This window comes from Diceros bicornis, chromosome 23 (genome assembly GCF_020826845.1).
Source record: "Diceros bicornis minor isolate mBicDic1 chromosome 23, mDicBic1.mat.cur, whole genome shotgun sequence".
In the NCBI taxonomy this organism is placed as follows: domain Eukaryota; kingdom Metazoa; phylum Chordata; class Mammalia; order Perissodactyla; family Rhinocerotidae; genus Diceros; species Diceros bicornis.
The window spans coordinates 30,900,184-30,923,651 of record NC_080762.1 but is presented as its reverse complement, the minus strand read 5'-3'; positions in this window follow the sequence as shown (position 1 = coordinate 30,923,651).

The following is a 23,468-nucleotide window of genomic DNA, read 5'->3' as shown; positions in this document are numbered from 1 at the left end:
AGAGAGTGAGATTTAAAACTTATGAATTATTTATTTCCGGAATTTTCCATTTAATATCTTCAGACAAAGGTTGACCATGTGCCGGTAACTGAAACTGCGGAAAGCGAAACCACGGATAAGGAGGGTCTACTGTAAATTTGCATCTGCATTTATTCATTTTCATTATGCTTTAAAACCATTTTATAATCTTCTCCACAGAGGTCCTACACATCTTTCATTATGCTCATCATAGACATACTACAGTTTTCTTACTGGTTTAAATGGTAATGTAAAAAATATGTTTTTCTTTTATTGCTAGTATACAAAGTGTAATTGAACATGTTTTATCTCTTGGGGAAACCCTGGAGTTGATTGATCTTCACAAGCCTAGAGGAGATTTTGCTCCTCTGAATGTTTTGCCAAAAATAATCAGTACCGACTATTTCCCAGGGATATTACTTAGGCCTTGTGTCGGTTGACTCTGATCTTGGACCACACATCTCAACTCTACAGCTGTCCTCTTCTTATGTTTTGAACTCTGGTGTTTTTTTCTGGTCTCCTTATCTAGAGATTGTATTCAGTTCCAACTCCTTTTTATTTATTTTTTTAAATAATTTCCTAAGATCCCTGCACTATTAACAGTACTTTTCTGGCTTACAGTACTGTTACTATTCACTTCACTCTCATTTTAGAACACTTTGCGTGGGAGAAGATGTGGTTTATGGCTTTTATTCTTCCATAGTCAGTTAGTTCTCAAAATGTGTCTTAAAATCACTGAAATATAGCAATCAATCCAGAAGACAAAATAGACTATGCTGACAGGAAATAATTTGACAGGGACATGCAATCTGAAACCCTCCAAGGATTGCGAGTAAAAGTTGTCACCTGAAAAATATATTAACAAATACAGAATTTGCGACTGAAAGATATTTTTATGTTTTCTTTGGGTAATTTTTAATTGTAATGATAATATTAACTTTTTTTTTTCTGAGGAAGATTTACCCTGAGCTAACTTCTGTGCCAATTTTCCTCTATTTTGTATGTGGGTCGCTGCCACAGTATGGCAGCCAACAAGCAGTGTAGACCCGTGCCCAGGAACCAAACCCGGGCTGCCAAAGCAGAGTGAGCTGAACTTTAACCACCAGGCCACGGGGCTGGTGCAAATGTTAAGTTTTATTGAGAAATTAGCAGATGCTTAGCACTTTCCTAAGCATAATAAATATATTATCTCATTTAGTTCTCACAACAACATTAAGAGGCAGATATTAAAATTATTCCCATTTTTCAGGCGACAAAAATAAAGCAAAAGATGTTACATTATTTGCCCAGGGTACGTCATTTAGTTCAGTGTTCTCATTTTCCTAAAAAAGCTGTGGCATACCAGAGAAGCTAGTATTTCATCCAAGGTTACATTGGCAGGAAAGCTCTCCTGACCTCGCATTCAGTAGGTTTTACATGGCCTCACACAGGCCTAAGATCATACAGTGTATTCTATGTCAAAATAAGCCCCGTTTTTCCCATCCTACTTCCATTATTGTGCTAAATCTCAGCCTTGGTATTCTCCATGAAATAAATAACACTGTATGTAGACAATGGTGAGCCGCTCACCACTCTTTCACAAATGGAAATTCCATATGTGTCAGATCCAGTTTAAAGCATGAAGAGAATTTACAGTAGGGAATATCAGTGCCTGGTATTCTTTGTCTCCCATGAAATGAAGTAGACAGATTGTGGCTAATTTCAAGTATTACAAAATAGAATATTTTTGTTTTGAATTTCTTTGTAAAAGGGAGTCCCAACTAAGATTCTCTAAGATTTGGCTTCTGTTTCACCTCTTAAGGTAAGCCTTCCTGGTACCCACATGCCAAGGTATTTTATACCCCACCCCTCTAATGCCCAGGAATAATCTCTCCTTATCACCATAATCACAAAATCGGAATATATCCATTTATTTTTATGCCTACCTTTCCCATTGAATTTGTATTATTTTGAAAACAATGATATTTATATTGAATCTCTGTTGCCTAAGACAGCACTTAATATTTGATAAGTGTACAATACATGTTTGTTGATAAATTGAGTGTGCAAACGTATCAATTTTTGGTAGATTCTTCATTTATTCAGTTGTTTTTTTAACATTTACTAAATTGCTATTATTTTAGAAAGCAAACTGGGTGCTTGGAGGTAAAGATGAAGTGACACTGTAAGCTGGTATGGGGAAGATGAACAAAACAAAAGAACTATTCTCAGTGAACAAGCTATGGAATCAGTAAACTATCCAAATCCAGAACATACTATTATAAAAGTACTCGTTTAAATATATTTTTATAGAAAATCTTCAGCTTTAAGGTGCATTACTTTTGTAGAAATTTTAGGAAGCATATGAATGTTTAACTACACTTCGACTTTACACTAAAACCCACCTTTTAAGTTCTCTGCAATCTTAGTCTTTTATGATAAATGAACTCCGTTTATATTTATATGAGCAAAGCATAAATAGCTTGGGGAATTGCTTTTATACTTAAATTGCACTATAATTTGATTTACAAGGGTAAGTGGTCTTCAGTGGTCCATTAAGATTGATGACATTCATCAGTGTATTGCTGGAATGAATAGAGATTTACATTTTTGTTAATAAGGAAAAATTACTTGAATTTCCAATAGACATAACAAAAGATTATGGATTAGCACATGCACACATACACAGACACATAATTCTTATAACGCTCCTTGCTTATTCTTTTAAGTCTCAATGTGTAACTAATAACTTCATACTTTCAGTGATACAAAAGAATCTGGGGTGTATAAAATTAAGGAAACCATATTTAAAGCCCAAATATTTAATAAAATAGAGTTAATAAACTCCGTATTATCTTTTATTGTTAATTCAATTTAAGGTATTTATTTATTAATTCCTCCAATTTTTAATCTCAGTGATAGATCTGAGAAATAGTTTTTTCTCTGTCAGAAGTAATGTTTTCTAGTCTCTACTTTCAAAACAGTTTAATGGTCTTGACAAATCACTGAACAGCTCAATCTTTAAGTTCCCTAAAATGAATAGGAAATTGCTATTACTTTTTGATCTCTGTCGCCTCCTCCATAAAATACTCTTAAAAGCAAGAAAGGATATTCAGAAGTATTATGAACATTGCCCACCCTGTTACTTTTTATGTAAATTGTATTTCTGTTGAATATTATCAAGGAATCCTCAAAGTATATCTTGCATGTTGAAAAGATGGTTCCTATAAGCTGTTAATCTTACCTTACACAGAGAATTATATTATACCCTTGATATAAACTGCCTATTATTTAAATAACTTATATTTTTGTTTTATTGTCAAATGAAATATATAAATCAATTCTATTGCTAAGTGAGGTTAAGAAAATCTCAATACTTGATATAGATTATTTATTCTAGACCTTTGTAGCAAGGGATAGTGGATTATATTTTGCAATATTATACACAAGAACCAATGAAAATAGAGTGACAAAATTCTTAGAGCAATAATAACCCTATCATAGGTGTGAAAGAATATTAACCAGAGCACTGTTAAGCATTACCTTTTAATCTAAAAAATGCAGTATGACAATAACTCTGAAGCTTGTTAAAGAAAAACTAGAATTTAAGAGTAAAATAGTTTTATTCAGTAACTATTGCAGTAGAAGAAAAGAAACTTCAGTATAGAACTGGGCTCAATTCCAAATACAAGAACAAGTGGGGATTTACAGCCAAAGAGCAGGTTGGGGGGAAGGTGGGTCAGAAAATGGAAAATTATAAAGAGGAGACATCAAGAGTGGAGAGATTTCTTGCTAAACTGACTTAGCAGGATTCTTGCTAAGACTGTACAAAGTGGGGCCAACAGTGATAGACACAAGGGGCCGGCCCAGTGGCATAGCATTTAAGTTCGCGAATTTGCGAATCAGTTTGGATCCTGGGTGCAGACTTACTCATCAAGCCATGCAAAGGCGGCATCCTATATAGAAGAGCTGTAACACTACAACTATGATACACAACTATGTACTGGGGCTTGGGGGTGAAAAAAGAGAAAAAAAGAGAAACGTTGGCAACAGATGTTAGCACAGGTCAGATCTTCCTCCAAAAAAAAAAAAAAAGAATGGACTCAAAAGCCCAAAGTCGAGGCCTAACTAAAAAGAGGGCTTAAAGGAGCCTGACTGAAGTTTGATCAAGGACAAACTTGTCTTTGTCAAGGGATGTTCTATTTTGGGGAAGAAAAGACAAGTTTCCACAAAGCCTTAGCAGCAAAAGTCCACCTGGTTTCATGAATAGTTGGGCAAAAACAGTTCTCAGAAGAAGAGGGAATTTTTCTTGGAGTTTAGCAGCCATAGGTGGAGCAATTTTTGTTTAACAAGAAGGCTTGAAAGGAAGAGTTAGGGGTTAAGTTGATGTAAGGGTCACAGTGGAAAACGTTTTTCAGGGCATCTGACATGTAACTTCCATGAACATAATAAAATGAACAATCAGATATATCTTTGTAAACTCTACAGTGCTTTTAAATTACAATTGTAATTATTAAAAGATTAAGTGATGAGTGCAAGGTTTGCAAATTAAAAGAGGTTGCATCTTAAACATGGGTAGAGGAATGAGGTCTATGGAGGCAGTGTGGGGTAAGAGAGAAAAGATAAAAAGAGTTACGTAGGGGGAAGATATACACACACTCCCACAGACAAGGGAATTCATGATGAGCTATCTATACTTGTGGAGGGACTAGTAGGCAAGTTGGGTAAAGCTGGGCGTTTGAACAAAAAATTGAGAGTCCAAGCATTCAAAATAAATATCTATTTATTTTATTTTTATATGTTAGTTTCAAAGTACATAATGTTATGTACTTATATTATTCATGAAAGATTTAAGGTTTTAAATAGTTTTTCTTATTATTTCAAGTCGGTGCCTATATCTATAAACACTAGGCATATTTTAAATTCTGTAACATTGTGCAACTAAATATATATTCAAAACTAATCTTTAAAAAAAATTCAGTCTTCCCTTTGTATATCATAAGGGGAAATGATGTAAGCATTATGGCAATTACTTAAGGATAGAAAAAAATCATCAAATTCTATTTTTCCACTCTTGTAAAGGTAAATAATTTAGCTATCTGCCATTTAAAATCATTATTCTGTACTCTAATAAACATAGGTTAAACTATTTTGCATTTAAATGGCAAGATGTAACTATTTTATATGACAATGATGCAGCTGAAAGGTCATTTTAAATAGACTTGATATTAACAGTAAATATACTCATATAAAGTACTTGACTAAAAAATGAATCTTTAACATTAAAAATGTGTGTGCAAAAAAGTCCAGAATGTATTATCCAAGTTCCAGCTTGTAAAGTGTCCAAAAGTCAGAATACATATCTTTCTTGGGGGACCAGGAGTTAGATTTTGATAGTGTTTTATTTCAAAATTATCTAATATTTGCAATCAGTAATGGCTTAGAGTGGTGAGTCTCACAAATCATTTAAATATATTCGAAGCATGAGATTCACTGACCTCAGGGCAACTTCTCTGCACATAAAGTTTTCTATCCACAATAACAATTTACTATGTCATTTAATTTTGGTTTCAGTCTTTTAAATACTTAGATGTCAGTCTTCTATTGTTGAAATGGTTAAATTAATTAAAGCAAATAATAAATGACTTCAAGGTCATAACTTGACCAGACCATTATTTATCTTTTTGGAAGGCATTTGATTTAAATAATATTGAACAAAGAAAAAATATATTTATATGATTAATATAAATACAAATAATAGTTACATAAGTGCATGTAAAAAAGCAGTATTTGTTTGTTTCTTGTGTTTAAGGATTTTGAAATATGGAACAGAAAGAAAACTGGTGTGAAAGAAAATCACACCAGACAAGAGGAGAAGACAGAAGTTGATTTTGTCCAGTACCATTGCCAGTCCATATACACATACCCTTCCAATTGAGCATCAGTGGAATGAGCTAATGTATTTATGGTTCTTAACACTGTTTCTTCACATATTAGGCTCCCAGTAAATCTCCCTATAGACACTTTTGCCCTTTGGTAGGATAAAACAAAAAATTCTAACGCATGCTTATATAAATTAAATGCAGTAAGTGGTGGCAAATTAAAGGACTTGAAAAAACTAACTCAAATAATTTAGATTAACATATATGCCTGCTGTTTTCCAAAATGCATTTTTTTATATGGTAGTTTTAAGTACTGCAGATAAAAGTTTAGAAGATAGTTATAAGTACTTATTTAGTGATTTCTGTTCCGCCCAGGGCTACTCTAAGGTAAATAGGGTTGAGGAAACAGGAAAATTCTGATAAAAAGTCAGTAAGAAAGAAAACAGGCATTTTCAGTGCTTGAAAATCAAATTCCCTGAAATTCCACTCTTGCATAACTTTTAAATGATATCATGTATATGACTGCCAAAATTTATTCCAACATATAAAATGTGTTCTAATCTCTTCTTCACTTGAAAATTTATCTGCTACATGAGCCTTCTTTAGATCCTTAGGCAAAGAAAATCCATTTAAATGTGGCATTGTGTTGTATATTTAAAGTTCCATACTTTTAAAAAAAACTACTTTAGCTCTTTACAGATTAAATAAAATATATAATAATAATAATATCTATAATTTGTTAAATGCTTATTGAATATACGTCAGCCACCGCCACTATGTTATTTATTCTTTTTCATATTACTATCTATCATGAGATATCTTTTTTCAAAAATCTCAGAGTCGAGAGAAAAAGTAAATCTTTAATTATTTTTCCTATAATATTTCTTAAAATTCCTAATAATTGGTATTGTGATTACCGACAAGATGATCTACATGTCTTATCTTGTCAAGGAGCTGAGGACAATGACTCATTCTCTACTTGGCCTGTCCTAAACTAATCTTCTAATTCTCAGTACTATTTAAATGCTAGGGACTGTACTTAATTTCATGCATACCATGAAATATCATCATTAACATTTCATCAATGGGGAAACTAAGGCATATGGAAGTGAAGTACCTTGTTCTAGGCCACACTGTAGGAGGTATCCCAATTAAGATTTGAGCTCACGACTATTTGAAGTCATTGCTCTTACCCTGTCCAATCAGAGATGTTTCTAACCTATCAGAGGTTAAATCACATACAGGGGACATCAAATTTTATATTTAGGCAAATCCACATTCCTGGGCTTCCAGTCATCATCTGGGACTCTGAGTTGTAATCATCTTAATAGATTATGCTAATTCTCGATCAGAGAATGTGGGAAGACAAAATGGCAGGGCACCTTCTGTACTCTTGCCAGCCTGTCATTTGATCTTCCCAAGCATACCACACTAGGCTTTGTTTACTGTAAATATTTCTTTATTGAAAACTTGGGATAATTTCAGGAGGGAATTAAATTGTAGGAAGGAGAAGATAGTTTTTTCACTAATTTTTACTTTTTCATGTATCTCAGGGGGAGTAGGTACTTAAAACACTTCACACTCATGGTATTTGTGGGTTTTTTTTTAAATATGGTTTTTATATCATTCAAGCATAAGCAAGAAAGGCCTGGGCAACTGTATGTGACTATTTAACTGTCCAGTTCAGGGATGGTAATGGGAACTCGGCTTTCTATACCTAGGATTGTGAACAAAAATAATTATGCCCTGAAATTTCCCATAGAGTAAGTGCAAATAGGAGAAAGATGGGAACTTCCCAGGACTGGATGGCTTTGGTGACCTATTTCTGGGGAACTCTGAACACTACACTTCAACAGTAGAGAGTGGACTTACATTTCTGAAGGCTTTCCAGCAGCAGTGGTGCCCAGGACTCAGAGTTATATGAGAAGCCTTTGAATAATGTAAACTATTTTAATTAAAATTTGTTTAAATATATAAAACCATAAAACATGAACATAGCTTTATATCATTATACAGTGGAACATATTTATGAATGTAAAACAAACAAAACCATAAAATCAATGACATTCAAATTTTCAACATTATTTTAATGTGACAAATAATGCCATCCTACTCACTTGCTTTGGCATGGCTACGCCACCTTGTGTCATGTGTGATTCAATTCTCCCAACTTTTCTCCTTGTTTGAATTACTGTGAACTCTTTGTACACCTCAGGGGTGCAAATTACCAAGGATCTTCTTTGTGAGTCTACCTCTATACTTTCTTATCAGTCTGCACCAATTCACATTGTGTTACTGTTGGAGAGCAGAATTTGCTACCAAAAATGCATATCTTTGACTTGATTATTTTTAAAAACAAAGACTCAGGAAGAAACTTTAACCTTCCTCCTAAGTGCCTAAAAGAATTTAATGTAGAAGACCTTTTCTGGGAAAAAGCTATCACCATAGGTAACTATAGTATAGTATGAACCAAGTGTGGTAGACAAGGAGGAACCGAGCAAGGCCTATTTGACCAAAGTCTTCTCCATGTCCCATTGTCTCTGCATGGCATGGCAAACATTTGTTTACCAAACATTTGCTTTTCCATCTCCATGTGAATTGTCTTCCTGCCCTTTGAAGTGCCAAACCACTACCCCCAAAATCCTCTTTTGTCTTTAGCTGAAGATGGTATTTAAGGTGGTGGCTTTAGCCATTTTGGTGAGTTACTCAGTTTTCCTGAGTCTCTCCCGTGTATACATGTTATCAAACTTTGTTTGATTTTCTTCTGTTTATCTGTCTCATGTCAATTTAATTCTTAGATGAGCCAGGAGAATTTAGAAGAGTAGAGGAAAATCTCTTCCTCCCCTATATCACACTGGTGCTCTATAAAAAAATGTAAATTCAGGCCCTACAGTAGCGTGATTGTGTGTAATTACAAAATTTTCTTCTGGATGATCCATAATGTGTTTATATATGTTTAGATTATAATAAAAATGAAAACCTAAAATGAAATCATTCCCATGTAAAAACCCAGTTTGGAGAACATTGATAGAGAACACATTCTCCCATTGAAATTCTTCTGCATAATAGGGATAGCACTTAATTATTTTTGCTATTTGGTCTGTAGAAAACAACATATATTTTCTCTAAATTTGATAATGCAACTGAGGTTCTGCTTATTTTCTGGTGAACAGAATATTTCAGACATCAAATATTAATTAACCTTTTCTATATAAAATAATTTAATTATCAATTTCAAAAGAAATTCTCACATATGTATTCCCCAAAACATTTGGTGTTAACTCTATCATAATGCTTTCTATGTTTTATTACTATTGTCTCTTGACTTAGTCGTATCTCTAATACCAAAATGTGTATGCTTCAAGAGCAGACACCATCAACATGAAATAGTAGCTAGTTTAGTATCTGACACATAGTTGGCACTAATCAAATATTTGTTGAGTAATTAATAGATAGATTATTTGAAACAATACACATCAAAATCTTAATTGTAAAAGGATTTACCATAAATTTTCTCTGCTTTTTAAATAAACATCTAATTTTAAATCTGTCTGCATTATAATCTTCTTTGCTCTGTAGTTAGTAAACTCTAATATAATAAATCCTCAGTTACCTACTCCATCTCTTAGTAGATTTAAAGAAATTGATTTAATATATAATTGTGGTAGATTACTACTGCCATATGTTTCCTTTTGAGAATTATAGGCACTTCTTATTTTTCTCCATTAGCAGTATACCGTATTGAGCATAACTGTTGGACCTGTCTCAACAAGGCGCAGGTGAGACCCTCTCAAGTGTTGTCTCTCTTTTTAATGTCAATGTATTTTCTGCCCTCAGACATTCTTTACTTTATGAGTGTTCCCTGTGATACCTACGAGGCATAAGAAATTTACCTAATTATTTTTTTCTTCATTATTAAACCTGAGAAAACATTTAAAATGTCTAATTCTTATTAGTCCCTTATAATGCCTTCTTAAGCACGCTTTAGGTAAGCTACCTTATGTTAAATAACTTAAAAGATGTCTCTGGGGTTTCCAGAATTCTAAAAGAGTATATTAACCCATTCTTTTTAATGTTTTTTAAAGGAAGGATTAGACAGGGGAGAGACACTCTAAATTTATATGGATTGCTTTAAAGTTGTTTAATGAAGGCTTGCAGTTATCTTTACGTAGTAAAAAAAAAAAAATCTTGCCATGAAACACAGCTTTTAATTATATCTTCTTTCTTTGGCACTTTAAAATACAGTCCACATAAAGATAAAAGTAATTTAAAAGCACTTGCTATAGCTTTCTGTATTTATCCCAAAGAAGAAACATTTACACTCTGTCTGTGTTTAAGAAAAATGGTCTCACAAAGATAGCTGGCATCTCCTATGTTAGCGGCTTATTAAAATTCAATAGAAAAGGAGCATTTCCATTTTTAAGAAAAGCAAGAAAAATGTGAAAGGAATGTGTACTCAGACTTAGTTTGCAGAGAATTAAAAATTAGAAAATCTGGTTTTAAACGTTGTTTAATCACACATTTAACTACTCAGATATACTAAACTACATATAATTTGCAAAGTAACAACTTAATAAAAGGGTAAATATTTGATAAAATATATTTTTATTAATTGAGCCCCAAATTAGCTTGTGTAATTATTATAGTATTTTTCTAGCGGTTCACAAAAATGACACAAAAAATGAGTCATATATTATCCAGAAATGCAAAATGATCCATTCAAGTTTCTTAAAATATGAAGTCCCTGAAACAAGTGAAATGTATGAATGGTGAAATCTAATTGCCTAGGGCTGCTGTAACAAAATATCACAAACTGGGTGGCTTAATAAAACACAAATTTATTGTCTCACAATTCTAGCCTACAAATCCAAAATCAAAGTGTTGGCAAGGTGGGTTCACTCTGAAAGCTCTGAGGGACAATCTGTTTCATGCCTGTCTTCTAGCTTCTAGTAACAGCTGGCAGTCCTCAGCAGTCCTTGACTTACATATGCAGCTTCTGGCGACAGCTGGCAGTCCTTGACATTCCTTTGCTTGTAGATACATCACTCAGATCTCTGCCTCAGTCTTCAATTGACATTCTCCATGTCAATTTCTCTATCCAAATTTCCCTCTTCTTATAATGACATCAGTCATATTGGATTAGGGCCCACCTTAATGACTCCATCTTAACTTGATTACATTTGCAAAGACTCTATTTCCAAACAAGATCACTTTCACAGGTACAAAGTGTTAGAGCTTCAACACATCTTTTTTGGGGGAGGAACACATTAAAACTACAACAATATGCTAAAGATAGTATATGTTCAATGTTGGTTTTTCTCAGTTTACCAACCTAACTTACATTCTTTAAGAAAAAGAAAGAATATTTCCCTTTCTAAGCTATTACCTTGGTGTAGAGAATTTTTACAGGGTTCTAGATAGGTAAAAAAACATTGCTTTCTTTTAGGATAATGATATCTACTACTATATATAGTAAATATAACAAAAACAAAAGAAGAAGGCATTTTAGACACAGGAAAGGTTTCTACTTTCTGATTTTTTTTCTCATTAACTTTTTACTTTTTTTCTCATGTGTTGCAGGGATCTTTGGAGGAACAGAACTCAAAGGTAATTTTTAATGGAGACAAATGATTTTTAAAAGACATTTTAGATTTACCTATTTTTCCTCACTCAATGAAATTTGTTCACATGTATACAAAGTTTGGCAAAATCACTCATTTTTCCCAATATTAGCTAATTTACATGAACTGTAGTGTCATTGATTTGATTATGTGAAAATTGATTATTATACACATTTAATGATATTTTAACAATATTTAAATCATTTGATCACTGTTGACCAGATCTGTATCTGGAAGTAATGAGAACTAAATTAACTTAGTCTCTTTAGTCAGACTGATGAATTCTGTGGCTCCATCTATTTCAAAAATTACCTAGATTCTCCTACTACAAGTCTTTATTTAATTATTTTTTACATTTTTTTTTAGACCTAAATCAGCTAACTCATATAAAATTAAATTATTTATGAGATATTATGATGTAAAAACATATAATTTGTATGGCATCAATAACATAAAGAAACAGGGAGAGAAAACAGCCATGTTGAAACAAAGTTTCTAGATTTCATTGACATTATCTTGGTATTAATCTGAACAAGATTGTTTTAGGTAAGATGCTAACTGTATTACATAAGGCAACCATTTCAAAATAACTTTATACGTATATATCTATATATATATTATACAGAAATTAAAGTCATAAACTGGAAAATGTCTGCATAATACAAAACAAGACAATAATGAAAGAATAGAGATAAAAAGACATAAAACATAGTAAAAAAGTAGCAAAATGGCAGATGTAAATCAAATCTTATAGTTCATTACATTATACGTCAATGAATTAAAACTCTAATTAAAAGCAGGGATCAGCAGAATGGAAAAAAATATGTCATTCAAACAGCAACAAAAAGAGAGCTGTGGTGGCTATATTAACATCAGGAGGGAAAAAACTTGATGAACAAATGTTACCAGGGCAAAGAGGGACATTTTATAATGATAAAAACATCCATACACCAATAAAATATAACTATAAACATATATGCACCTAACAATAAATTTCCAAAATACATGAAGCACAAACTGACAGAATTGAAAAGAGAAATACACACTTCAAAAATAAGAGTTGAGGACTTCAATACCCCACTTTTACCAATGAATAGAACAGCCAGGCATAATTTCAACAAGGAAATGGAAGACTTGAATAACACTATAAACCAATAGACCTAATAGACATCTATAGAACACTCCACCTAACAAAAACAGAATACACATTCTTCTCAAGCACACATGGAACATTTTCCTGAATAGATAATATACTAGGCCATAAAACAAGCTTCGCTAAACTTAAAGAATCTAAATCATATAAAGTATTCTTTCCAACCACAATAGGATACAACTAAAACAAGGTTTAAAAGGATATTTATAGCTGAAAGACCTGTGTTGTAAAGAAAAACCTCAAATCAATAACTTAACCTTCTACAGTAAGAAACTAGAAAAAGAACCAAAAATTAAATCCAAGTATCTCAAGAAATGAAATTTTAAAAAGAATACAGTGGAAATAAATTAAATAGAGACAAGAAAAACAATAGAGGAAATCAAAAGTAAATTATTTGAGGGTCTGGCCCAGTGGCATAGCAGGTAAGTTTGAGTGTTCAGCTTTGGTGGCCTGGGGTTTGCCGGTTCGGATCCTGGGCGTGGACCTACTCACTGCTTATCAAGCCATGCTGAGAAGGCATCCCACAGAGAAGAGCTACAACTCTACAACTATGCACTGAGGCTTCAGGGAGGAAAAAAAAAAAGTAAATTATTTGAAAAGATCAAGAAAACAGAGAAATCTTTAGTTGGATTGACCAAGAAAAAAAGAGACAAGACTCAAATTAATACAATTAAGAATGAAAAAGTGGACATCACTACCAGCCTTACAGAAAGAAAAATGATTATAAAGGAATACTATATAACAACTATATATCAACAAATCAGATAACTAAGATTAAATGGACAAATACGTGGAAATACATGAACTTACAAAACTAAATCAAGAAAAAATAGATAATCTAGATATAACTATAGTAAGTTAAGAGATCAAATTAGTAATTTAGAATCTTTCCATTAGCAAAAGCGCAGACCCAGATGGCTTCACTGGTAAATTCTACCAAACATTTAAAAAATAATTGATACCAATCCTTCCACAACTCTTCCAAAATAAAAGAAAAAGGATCACTTATACAGAAATGTTTTTAGCAGTATCATCTGTAATAGCCCAAAACTGGAAAGAGCCCTAATGTCCATCAACTAATGAGTAGATAAGAAGCACATGGTATATCAACATAATGAACTACTATTTGGCAATAATGATTAATACTGATGAAAATTTGTAGCCTTATGCTAAGCAGAAAAAAAGGCACTCAGAAAAGACAACATATTGTATGAATCCATTCTTATGAAATGTCCAGAATAGGCAAATCTATAGAGATAGAAATTAATTTTCTAGTCACCTAGTGCCTTGTGTGAGGGTAGGCAGAAGGGAATGGAGAGCAACTGCTTAATGAGTACAGAGCTTCTTTTTGGGGTGATGAAAACGTTCTAAAATTATATTGTGGTGATGGTTGTACAACCCTTTTCAATTAAAAATTTGAATTGCACACTTAGGTGAATTATTTGATGTGAATTAGCTATCAATATAGATGTTTAAAAAGAAAACAAAGTAATCTCTTTTCAAAGACAACATGGTTTTAAAAATAGAAAATCTTAGTGAATCTACAAAGCATATTAAAACTAATAAATAAATTTAGAGAGGTTGTAAGATACATTTTAATATGAAAAAATTTATTTATATTTCTATATCCTAGCAACAAGCAATTGGAAAATAAAATTTAAAAATGGAATTTTCAAAAGTTTAAAAAATTAAATACTGTATACAATGCAAGGATTACAAGAGAAATTAAGGGAGGCATAAAGAAATTGAGAGAGATAACCTGTTCATGGAAAGGAAGACAATATTGCTGACATATCTATTTTTTCAAATTTATCTATAGATGCAACAAAGTCTCAATCAAAATCTGACAGGAGGTTGAAGAGACTGAGAGACTCATTCTCAAATTTGTATAGAAACACAAAAGAGCAAGAGTATAAACACAATAGGAACAAGAATAGTCACTCTCTCCCCACCCCTCAAAAAATGGAAAAAGAACAAGGATGGAAGACTTGATTTCATAATGTACTCAAAAGACACAGTAATGAGATTATCAGAAAATGAAAGACAATGGTTCCTGAGAGACAATAAACAAATAGGATGAGCCCTACTATGGACCCTGCCTATTGCCTTGAGAGAGATTCCAGGCTGTCCCAGGAAGGTGTAAGCTACGACAAGACCAGCTTACTCAATAAGTTGGGAAGAAAGAGCTGAGATCCCAGGGAGACTAAGTTGACCAGAGTTCACAAGACACAATGTAAGCGAGGTAAGAGCTGAACAGAGAGATAACTCAAATGCAAGCATGAGAGGAAACCACCCAAGACCTGGGAAAGAAGTATTCAAAAGAAATGGAGGTAAAACTCTGCAACGTTCACATAGGGCAGGCAATGATGTCTGTCACCATCAACCAGCGTGTACATTATCATTAGTAATGAGGCATAAGGTCAAGCACATGTAAGCACTTCCATTAGTAGAAAATAACTAGCCAAAGAATAAGCACTGTTCCAGACTCACCTAACAAATCTTAAAGGAAGATCTGAAAAGATCAAACAAACTATAACCAAGTAACTTAACTGTATTCCAGAACAGAGCTCAAGGATATTTATAGGAATATAAAAATATCCAGCACCCCAAAACTTAAAATCCACAAGATTAGTCATGCCAAGAAACAGGAAAATATGACCCATGCTGAGATAAATCAATCAAAAGTAACCTTAAAATTACACAGATTTTAGAATTAGGAGACAAGGGCATTAAAACAATTAATATAAATGTAGTCCACATATTAGAAAATTTAGATACAGATATGAAAGATCTCAAAAGACCAAAATCACTGGTCTTGATTAAACAGTCAGTTACTCTGTCTGGGATAAAGAATACATTGATGAAATTAATGGCAGATTAGACATTAAAGAAGACACAATTAGCGTACCTGAAACAGCAATATAAACTATTCAAAATGAAACACAGGGAAAATAATCCAATAAATAAATAAAAAGAACCTTAGGGAACTGCACGACTACTTGATTAAGTGCCCAAATAAGAGGGAAGAGAATGGAAAAGAAAAGATATTTGAAGATATAATAACCGAAATTTATACATAATTTGGTAAAAACTATAACCCCTAGATATAAGGGAGTGATTGTTAAATTAGAAAAATATATCAAGACATGACTCAAAAAATGATCTTTATTATCAAGACACCACTAAGTCAAAAGTCAAAGGATAAAAATATATATATATAAAATATACACACATATATACATTTATATATACACGTATCTACAGCATATACACACACACACTAACAACATTAGAATAACACTAGTCAAATGAAAACACAAATGGCTACCCTATGTAGACAAAGTTTTCATAAAAATATTATGAGGAATTGGGGCCCGCCTGGTGGCGCAAGCGGTTAAGTGCACGTGCTCTGCTGTGGTGGCCTAGGGTTCACCAGTTCAGATCACAGGTGGGCACCGACGCACCCCTTGGCAAGCCATGCTGTGGCAATATCCCATATAAAGTGGAGGAAGATGGGCACAGATGTTAGCCCAGGGACAGTCTTCCTCAGCAAAAAAAAGAAGAAGATTGGCAGATGTTAGCACAGGCCTGATCCTCCTCACAAAAAAAAAAAAAAATTATCAGGAATAAAGAAGGCCACTTTATAAAGGAAAAAAGGTAAATTAATCAATTTATCAAGAGGGCATAACTGACCCCACATAATAAAGCTATAATATACATGAAACTAAAACTCATTGAACTGCAAAGGCCACAATTATATTCAGAAACTTCAATACCCCTCTCAGATTTGGATAGAGGAAATAGGCAGAAAATCAGTATGAATATAACAGACTTAGATAGCACTATCAAGCAATTTGGCTTAATTGTCATTTTCAGAAAACTCCATCCAACCACAGCTAAATACAAATCTTTTCAAGAGCAGACAAAAGCTTTATTAAGATAGACATGTATCTAGAATACATAAAGAGTTCTCAAAACTCAATAAAACAAACAATCCAACAACACCATAAAAATAGGCAAAAGATTTGAATAGATATTTCACCAAAGAAGATATATAGTCAAGAAAAGATCCTCATCATTATTAGTTATTAGGAAAATGCAAATTAAAATCACAATGAAATATCATTGCATACTTATTATAATGGTTAAAATTAAATAGATGGACCATACTAACTGTTGGAGAAGATGTGGATCAATTTGATCTTTCATACACTGCTGATGGGAATGTAAAATGGCACAACTACTTTGGAATCTCTTTTTTAAATATTAAGCATACAGATACTATATAACCCTGCCATAGTGTATATAGTCAAAATAAAAGAAAGTATATGTCTTTAAAATGATTTTCCACAAATGTTCATAGTATTTAGTAGAAGTCAAAAATTAGAAAAAAAGTCTATAAACAAATGAATAAATAAAAAGTAGTATATACACAGAGTGGAATACTACTGATCCATAAACATGGATGAAATATTGATACACATGACAACATGGATGAATCTCAAAAATAGTATGTTGAGAAAAAGACGTCAGACAAAAGAGAACATAAATTATGTGACTCTATTTACACAAAACTCTAGAAAATATAAACTTATCTAGAGTGACATGAAATAGATAAGTGATCGCTTTCAGTTGAGCAGGGAGGGACAGGCATGAGATTACAAATTAGCACAGGAAACTTTTGGGGGATGGAGAGTTATTCCTTACCTTGATTCTAGTGATGGTTTCATAAGTTATACATATGTCAAATTTTATGAAAATTTACATTTTAAATATGTACAATATTTTGTACATTAATTATGCCTCAATAAAGTTGTCTAAAAAGAACAAAATATACCACAATAAATCTGTTAAAAAACAAAAAAAAACTTAAAGTGAATTGGGAAGAGATAGGTGGAGAAGGTCCTCAAAAAAAAAACACTAACAATACAAAATGTCTGTGAGGACATGGAGTGCTTAGAACACTCATACATTTATCATTTTAAATGGTATGATTACGGATAACTATTTGACATTTCTTTCAAAATTAATCATTCTCGTAGTGTATGATCCAACATTTAAACTCTTAGGTATTTACCCAATAGAAGGAAAACATGTATCCCCAAAAAGAGGATGATTGTTTATAGCAACCTTATTCATAGCAGCCAAAATATTGAAAATAATCCTAATAACCATCAACAAAAAATATGGAAATTGTAGTATATTATACAATAGAATACTACTGAACAATTAAAAAAAGAAACTACAGATAAACACAAAAATATAATAAACATCAAAAATATTATGTGGATGGGCCGGCCCGGTGGCTTAGCAGTTAAGTGCGCGCACTCCGCTACTGGCAGCCTGGGTTCGGATCCCAGGCACGCACCGACACACCGCTTCTCCGGCCATGCTGAGGCCGCGTCCCACATACAGCAACTAGAAGGATGTGCAACTATGACATACAACTATCTACTGGGGCTTTGGGGGAAAAAAAAGGAGGAAGATTGGCAATAGATGTTAGCTCAGAACCAGTCTTCCTCAGCAAAAAGAGGAGCATTAGCACGGATGTTAGCTCAGGGCTGATCTCCCTCACACAAAAAAAATATATATATTATGTGGAGTAAAAGAATCCAGAACATTATATGAAATTCAATAAAAGCAAAACTAATCCATGGGTTGTTTTGGGATGGGGTGAGGACTTGAATAGGAAGAGACAATAGTGAATTTTCTGGGATAATAGATTTATTCTTTACTCTGGTGTGCAAGTTACAAGGATTCATGCAATTTTCAAAATTCAGTGAATTAACCACTTAAAGTCACTATATTTTATTGTAGGCAAATTATACCTCAATATAAAAGAAATATAACCACATATGCTATATAAAATTAACTACATAAATTTAACTATATATGCAACTATATATTCATTTCTCTTAATTTTTATTTTGAGCAGAAACTTTCCCATTGTAGAAGACATATCAATCCATTTATGCCCCTTCCCTTTCTATGTTCATTTATATTCTGAGACTTAAAATGTTTTAAAGTACAGGTTTCAAATACCCTTCCACTACTCCTTTGCTACTGTAGAAACAATACAGTTATTCTTCTGTGCCATACTAGGTCTTGGAAACTTCTGTGAGGCTAAAAGATCCCATTTCTAGACATGCCACACAGCTGTTTCTTCCCTCTGGGCCTGCTCGCTCTTGCAGGTTTTTATCGGGAAATTGGGCACATATCTTTTCTGGCCACAGATTAACAAATGTATTTACACTGTCACCTCCCTGGAACAAGGATGATGAAGCTGGCTTCGTGTTTCCTCTCCTTATGAGCCACTCCTTCCCCCAAACACACACAAGTAGATACACACACAAACATATCTATGTTCTCCTTATTTCCACGATGGCTACCTTAGTGGATTCCGGCTGCTGTAACATAATACCATAGACTAGGTGGCCTGTAAACAATGGGAATTTTTTTTGCACAGTGGGGAGGCTGGGAAGTCCAAGATCAAGGCACTGGAAAATTCTGTGTCTGGTGAGGGCCACTTCCTGGTTCATAGGCAGTGGTCTTTTCACTGTGTCCTCATATGGTGCAAGGGGCAAGGGATCTCTCTGGAGTCTGTTTTATAAGGGTGCTAACCCTATTCATGAAGGCTCCACCCTAATGACCTAATTATCTCCCAAAGCCCCCATCTCCAAATACCATCACATAAGGGATTAGGTTTCAACATATGAATTTTGAAGGAATACATTCAGTTTTTAGCAATGGCTTTCCTTCATCCACAGAGATATAACAATTTCTTATTGCTGCAAGAGACGGTTGGAGATTACCTGTTATTCATTACATTTTGCTTGAAACTTTTCTGTCTGCTATGAGCCCTTTCCATTTTTTTTTTTTTTTTTTTTTTTTTTTTTTTGTGAGGAGATCAGCCCTGAGCTAACATCCGCCAATCCTCCTCTTTTTTTGCTGAGGAAGACGGCCCTGGGCTAACATCTGTGCCTATCCTCCTCCACTTTATATGGGACGCCGCCACAGCATGGCTTACCAAGCAGTGCGTCGGTGCGCGCCCGGGATCCGAACCAGCGAAGCCCGGGCCGCCGCAGCGGAGCGCGCGCACTTAACCGCTTGCGCCACCGGGCCGGCCCCGAGCCCTTTCCATTTTTTGACTTAGAATTACAGACTGTATCTAAAAATGTCAGGAAGTGACTCCTTTATCTCCTTTTTAGCCATCACATCCCTCCATAAAACACTGAGTTCTGGCTCCTCAAATAAGAAAAATGTTAAAAGAAGGAATGTGAAATCTCATTCCTCTCCCACAGTCATATAGTATTGTTTCCCAAAACCATTCCAGAATTCATTCCTAAGAGCCTACTCACTGCCTACAGATCTCCACATAAATTTTTCAGTATATTATTGATTGAGTGATTGTTTATGATTTATTTATTTCAAATGACTATATCCAAAACACCCCCCTCATTCAACTTCATAGACAATCAGTAACCAATTATGCTTGACGTCTATTCATTTCTTCTTATCCTTACTGTCACTATTTTGGTCAGGAAGTGATTCTCTCTTACTTGAACTGATTCAACGTCTACCAGACTTCTCTCTTGTTACCATCGCCACAGCATCATTTTCATATCACTGCCATTGGTAATCTGCCCTCTTCATATTCAAAACTTTGTGATTCTTTAAAGATACCATACTCTTCCTCTCCTCTGGAACTTTACACACCCAGTTCCTTCTGCCTAAAATGCTCTTTCCTTTTCTCGTTGATTAACTCCTACTTATTCTCTGAGTCTCACCTTAGATGCCACTTTCACTGTGAAGTTTTCCTGGATACTCAAGAAGAGACTACTATATGCCCTTTCTGCGGGCTGTCTTGTCCGCTGAACTAAGGACTGTGATAGCTCTTATCATATTGCACTTTTATTGCATATTTATTTATATGACTCTCCCACTAGCAATTTGAGGGCATATACTATCTCATTTATTGTAGTATTCCCAATATTTGAAAAAAATCTTCACCATTAGTAGGTGTTGTATAATTTTTGTTGAAGGAATGAATGAATAAGAAAAATATTATTACAGAAATAAGGATAGAAATTAGAATTCAAGGTTATTTATATTATATAGACTTCAATAAGTATAACACCAAATATTAAGATAAAGCATGACAGTGTGCCTTTTCTGAACACATCACAAGACAAATTAAATATTTGCTTGATATACATGCACTTTTAACTTTAATCACATAGGTATACTGTAGAGGTTTTAGATAATTTAACATGTATAATTCCATGTTTCAAGTTATAGCTTATTCTCTACTAAAACCTGACTGTTTATAAAAGCAATATTGAGGTGTTCTCTGTTATGAGGAGAGACCAGACGGACCACTTGTGGTGGGCCAGTTTAAGCTACCATTATCCAGGATACAGTGTGCATCCTCCTATCCACACCTTAAAAAAGTATATAATCTAAGAGTTCCTTGCATTATAAATTATCCATAAAAACATATAAACATTTTTCTGATACATTTTTTACTATACAGATTCAAATGATTGAATTCTTTTTATGTCAGATAAATTGTTGTCAAATGTAAAATAGGATTTGACATAGTTTTTTAAAATCTGTCATTCAGATTTTAGTTGGATTATTTTATAAAGGCAACGAGGTAATTTCAGTACAAATTTAGCCAAAAGAAAAATATGGTTTGTTTTGTTTTGTAACTGCCATGACTAAATTTTGCCTTTGGTTTTGTGACCTAAGGCAAACTTTCATCTTGCATATTCACCATAAGGTTGATGGATGAGCAGATGGATGAAGTACACCATTGGGTGTCCTATCAGCTGTCTGCGATTCTCTGAACGGTGATGGATAATAAAGTGAGATGAGTAAACATGTTTCATGAAAATGGAAGTGTTGGAGCTTTGTGCATCCAAGTCAAACAATGCCTTATTCCACCTCTTTAGAAGTTAACTTTGTCTTGCAAAGTTTTATACTTTAGTATATCTGTAAGTATATCATTTAGTCTCTTTTGTGTCTAATCATGTATACAGCAAAGCATCTTAGAATAACCCAAATGTCATATGAATGCATGCCAGCTATTTAAGTAGTTTTAAATGTCTGCATAGAAGGTTGACATTGAATGACTTAATTATCTTAATTATTGATTTGAATCTTTAAAATATCACTGCAATCAGCAATAAGAAACTGAGACTACTTATTGCTCTTAATCTATTCGCCTGTTATTAAGATGTTGATTAGGCAAAATGACTCATCAACAGAACTAAGTTTAACTTTTGTTATACTCAGAATTAATAGCCCCACAACTCCCTCCATCAATAATCATTTATCATTATTGCCAAGGCCCATCTTCACTTTCTGAATTAAAATTGCTGATATGCAGACTTACAAAATCATTTCCAGGGACCACACTTTCATAGTATAGAACACACAAAAAATTATTTTTATGTATTATATAACTAGATGGCTTACTTCCTATATCAGATATTTCCATACTTTCTTCCAATGTATATGTTTTTTTAATATACCATTTTATTGTTCATATTGAATGCATAATACTTGTGATAAGTATATTTGTAAATATATCATTTGATCGCTTTTGTATATAATCACATATAGATTATATACTGAACATGTTTGAATCAGCAGTAATCACAGTCTTTCAAAAAGAATGTTAGAAAATTACGAAGAGTAAGTACTGGGTACAAACACACCTGAGTTCCATATTGGTTCTGCCACTTAACTCTATGACCTTAAGCAAGTTACTCGACACCTATGCACTACTTTTTCCTCATCAATACACACATAATAATATCTATTTATATGTGTTATTGAGAAATTTTAAAGGGATTATTGATGTAAAGTGCCACTCAGAGAGTCAATAAATAAGCAATGTTTTTCTTCTTTTTTTTAAAGGAAGAGAATTATTAGTGAGGTTTAGAGTAAAGAGTCCTCTAATAATATGATATAAGGAAAATAAGACTGTCTTTTGAATGTTGAACTGTAAAAGCAATATATATTTTGTCAACACAGGGATAGCAAAGTTACTGGAAAAAAAAACAAAATTTGACTCTGTTTAATTGAATGTATTATCTTAGTCAAAAGCAGAGTGATGAGGCAAAGAGGGGACACATACACAAGAGTCTCAGAAGTAAGCACCAACAGTGTCCACCCAAGCTTTCTTCAAGAGGAGAGGGAGGTTTCACATATAGGCTAACTCTTCCTAGCTAACATCTTTTGGATCTATGGACAAATAATTTCAGGAGTCTAGGTAGATGCATCATATGCCCTTAGACAGTTGGTCTGCCTCTATGTTCATGCTCACCCAGAATTTACTTCATGGTTGTAATTTGGCTTCTCATTCAAGTGTTTTCATAGAACGAATGAACATGTTTTTCACACAGGTTTTGAGAAATATTTTTATTATTTTTATGATTATTTATTATTATTTAACTTTTTACTGTCATATATATAAACATTATATGTATATATAGATGTAGATAAAGATATAGCTATAGATATGGATATGTTATAGATACAAATATAGATAGAGATGTAGATAGAGATATGCCAATACAATCTTCTCTGTGGACTTATGTTCTACTTACTTATTTTTATTTGGGATCATAATGTATATAGCTCTTCCCAGGTGTATTATAAAAATTAGCCTGGAACTCATGTAGCCCTACCTGTCCCAACAATATCCCCCATTCACATGTCAGATCAGAAGATTTAAACACTTTTAATGATCAGATTGTTAAAAATGAATAAATAATTGCTCAAACTAGTACATCTATCTTGTCCTTT